This window comes from Sitodiplosis mosellana, unplaced genomic scaffold, assembly GCF_009176505.1.
Source record: "Sitodiplosis mosellana isolate CC-2019 unplaced genomic scaffold, AAFC_SMos_1.0 Smas_scaffold_918, whole genome shotgun sequence".
NCBI lineage: Eukaryota > Metazoa > Arthropoda > Insecta > Diptera > Cecidomyiidae > Sitodiplosis > Sitodiplosis mosellana.
In genome coordinates, this window is record NW_022596160.1 from 1 (window position 1) to 4,553 (window position 4,553).

The 4,553-nt window shown below is 34.6% G+C and overlaps 1 long non-coding RNA gene across 1 annotated transcript; it reads left to right on the forward strand.

Annotated features, from left to right (window-relative positions):
• Positions 1 to 3,617: 3,617 nt before the first annotated feature.
• On the forward strand, positions 3,618 to 4,552 carry LOC129570996 (uncharacterized). Its single transcript, XR_008688196.1, has 5 exons — positions 3,618 to 3,642; positions 3,729 to 3,827; positions 3,903 to 4,001; positions 4,305 to 4,403; positions 4,478 to 4,552. It is a non-coding gene; the product is annotated as an uncharacterized LOC129570996 (long non-coding RNA).
• Position 4,553: the final 1 nt, after the last annotated feature.

Here is a 4,553-nt window from a genome sequence, read left to right on the forward strand (position 1 = left end):
GTTTGAAATTTGTATCAATTTGATACAAAGGATGGATGCGGGTTAAATAAGAAATTGACTTGATTTTTTCATCGATCTGTGCCATTTTTAGGACACAAGAATGTCGCTGAGCTTCCCATCCGTAAAGTAGCCAATGTTAATATTAGAGATATTCAACAAGCTGTTCACAGTCGTAATGTTGACTAAATAAGATACCATTTGGATCTTTTTCATTGATCTGTATTATTATTTTTCAGGTCACAATGATGTCGCTGGACTTTTTATCGGTAAAGGAAAGAAAGTTAATAATTGAACGCTGCTGACAATGGTAATGTTGGATATTTATTTTCATTAAATAAGAAATTGGTTTACTCTTTTTGATCGATGTCTATTTTTCAGGTGGCGAATAGCTGAACTAATTTAGCTGAATAATCGGATGATTTTTTTCTATGCCTAATGCCCATACTCGATCAAAAAAATAACTCCAGTTGTCCATTTACCCACTGTCACCACCGATGTAGAATACTACAACCCATTATTACGCTTGCATCGTCATAGTTTCCTTGAACCCAGAACATTTGTTATTTTTAGGCCCTGAAGAAGAGTCGCAGATGACTTGAAATGTCTGCATTTATTTCAAATAAATTATCGATTAGAACAAAGACCGAATTGGCTTTCATTTCAAAATAAATTCTTTTCTTAATATTCTTGATTTAATGAGATAAAATAAAATTTTAGCGATAATATGAAAAACGCACACCACGGAGGACCTTTAAGCTTTTGACCAGAACAAACGCCATCTAACGATGGCATTATAACTAGTTTGACCGTATTTAGATAGTAAAGCTCAAACGAAAATTCAATGCTAGGTAAATACTTCTTGAAAAGTGCTTGATAAACCTAATAAAATAAATACATTTTTCGATCTTTGCAAGTGCCCTATGACACAAACGGAACAACTTTTTTCTCAGTATTAGTGATATTTTTCTCGAATCTGTGCCATAGATTTTTTACCACTACGAAGAATTTATTTCATGGAAACAAAAAGTTGGCTGTGTTGGTACGAAATGCGACAGTGACAGAATTTTTTTTCTTTTTTATGTGATTTGTATCGGATTGAAAGTATTTCCTTACGTATGTGTTCATTGGAATTTCAAACTAATTGAGGAGCTGTCTATATGTAAAGTAACACTAGAGTATGGATATGATTTTGCATGAGATTCGCTTGTAATTTTTCAAGGGAATGCGTAGATTTGTATCAATATCATCGTATCCTACCTATACCTTATTGAGTGATGTAAAGTAAATGTGATACCGTATATCCTTGCATCAACTAACACTGTAGCTATTGAACAAAGCAATGCCACCATGGCATGTGAGCCTGAATGTAACGCAAAGGTATGGGTCATGTCGTTTGATCATTCACATTCTAATTTACATCATGTAAGCGACGGTTGATATGTGGTCAACTTTGGATCGACTTTGAAACGGCATGTGTTTTGTGCGTGCAGCGAAGATGTGAAAATTTTTAAATTTGAACAGCCACGTGCTATAGTAACACCACTCAACCCTTCAAGAGTGAAAAATATTTTCATTTTAAATTTTAACATTGAATTTGTAGTTTCAAAAACAAGGGGCGAATTACTACTGAAAACCGGTTTTCAGTACTTTTCAGTACCTGCGATCGATTTTCAGTAGCGATTCAGTTTTTTCAGTACCTAGTAAATATATGACTTTTATTGCAGTTCAGTATTGTCAAAATTTCTTGAAACTTGTGTTTAATGTTTGTTTTTTAGCATTCGAAATGGAAATTGAACGTATTTTATCAAAAATAAAGTTCACTCATATTTTAATTAGAAAAGTCTAAAGACACAATAAAGGAGCTGACACCAGGAAAGAGTGATTTATGTCGAAAATAGGTATATGTCTGGCAATTTTCGTCGTATGAAATCTATGACATTGATGTGTGTATTATCAACTCTTAGAAATGTCAGTGCATCTCTAAAACCACGAAGACTAAAGCCAAACAAAACAAGAATGGATTTTTTACACAAATGTTTTTCGGCGTATTTTTATTTCCAAACTACTGAATATCGTATTTTTATAGTTTGGCACTTTTAGACAAATCTTTTTCAATTTTTTCCAAAATTCTACCTCAATATCAATTTTTAAACTGTATAGCGTTAATGATATAAGTCAAGCGTCATAGTTTAACGTATTCAATGCATAAGCTGACACTGAAGTACTGAATACCGGTTTTCAGTATCAAGAAAACAAATTTCAGTAGTTTTCAGTACTTTCAGTCAATTCAGTAGTGATTTGCCCCTTGTTCAAGAAGGTGATGAAAGAATAAATGAAAACATCTGATATTTTCAATGCAAAACATTCGATGTGAAACGCGAAATTAAACACACGTGCACAGGTGGAATTGTAATTCCATCAATTGTTCTGACATTGTTATCTTGGAAAATGTGTGCGATAATATTCTGTGGGCTTTAATTAGAATCGTCATTGTACGTGGATTGAATCATACAGTGTGTTGCCCACCGATGTGGCCACACTTGAAAAGTATATATGAGGATGCGTTCGATTCGCATGTCCATCAAACAGTTCTTACCAATTGATACGTTCATAGTAAACTTTTAATAGTTCGAAGCTAGGAAAATGCTGAGTCGAAGTTCTTTCACACTGCTGCTCATTGGCTTGATGGTATCCGAGGTGAGTCGACAATTTCAGCCGATTTTGTTTAAATTTTTCAGAGTTTGACTCAGGCGACAGATATATGCTTTAGCATAGAAAAAATATCCGCATATTTTTTGGTTTGTCCACTCTCAGTATGTAACGGCACCCAGCTTCATCGAGTATCAGCATGCACACTGAACGTGGTAGTATAGGACGGTTTGTTTACGAAGAAAAAAATTGTTTATAAACAAAATCTACCAGAACTATACAGCGCAAAACCTTAACATAGGACAGCATTGCTGCCGTTTAAATACATTCCGCTGTACAACTCTGGAAGATTTTGTTTATAAACAATTTTTTTCCTTTGTAAACAAACCGTTCTATAATCTATATTACTACGTTCAGTGTGCGTGCTGATACTCGATGAAGCTGGGTGCCGTTATATGCTGAGAGTGGACAAACCAAAAAATATGCGGATATTTTTTCTATGCTAAAGCATATATCTGTCGCCTGAGTCAAACTCTGAAATTTTTGATGTTTGATACTTTTCATGGACAATTTGTGATAATTTTTTCTGAAATAATTTAAAAAATGAAAAGTGTCCTATTTTCAAGTTCTTAAATTGAAAAAATTCTTCTATTCCAGAAAAATGTCCACCGGAAACTTTTATTCTATAAAAAACATTTGAAAACTGTTATTAATACATAATGTATTCATCTCATCCGTTGTTCCCATTCCAAATGTATCACTTTGATTCTATTTCCACAGTTCTTAATCGGGGATGTGAGCGGAGCACCACCCGGGAGGAACGGTAAGATTGAAGTTTCATTTATTTATCCAGTTTAACTCTTAAATTCCATATACAAAGCACCTTGTAACGAAGAAATGGGAACCCCATTTATGCTAAACTTTTCATACATATTTTAGTAAACGGAAAAGACATGTATGGAGAGACAGCTCTGCATAGAGCTGCTTTTGATGGTAATTTTGGACATTTGTTTTTATAAAAAAGAATGTTTTGTTCAATCCGTTTCATTGATCTATGAATATTTTTCATATTCTTTCAGGCAAAGTGAAGGAAGCTGAAAACCTCATCGCTGAAGGAGCCGACCTCAATATTGTAAATAATTTTAATGAGACAGCTCTGCATTATGCTGCTAAGAAAGGTAACGTTGAATACTTATTGTTATTGAATAAAAGATTGACCTGATTTTATCCCATCGATCGGTGTTATTGTTCAGGTCACGAGAGTGTCGCCGAACTTCTCATCCGCAAAGGAGCCAATCTTCATAGTGAAACTAATACGAAAGAGACACCTCTTCATTGTGCTGCTTCCCATGGTAATTTTGAATACTCTTTTCGAGTACTATGCGCATTAGTATTGCTTAGCAGCAAGCATTGAATATGCTTTGGCCAATAGACAAGCATATCGCGATGCAACTGCCGCGCATACAACTATCATGCGAACAAACGTCGCATATACAGCCGTCGCAACCAACTCACACACAAAACCGACTAGCATATATACACGGGTGTCAGAGTTGTGTGTGATGTCTACTAAACTTCGTCAGTGCAGCCTTGACTTTTTTTTTTCACTAAATGGGAAATTGGTTTAATTTTTTCATTGATCCGTATTATTTTAGGTCACGGAGGTGTCGCTGATGTGCTTCTCAAAAATGGAGCTAACGCTAATATTGGAAATAATTTGAATACCACAGCTCTTCATTTAGCTGCTGACTATGGTAATGTTGAATACTTGTTTTCATTAAATAAAAGATTGATTTGATCTTTTCCATCGATCTGAATTATTTTTCAGGTCACAAAAATGTCGCCGAGGTTCTCCTTAACAATGGCGCCAGTATGGATATCATGAATAATTTTAATAATACACC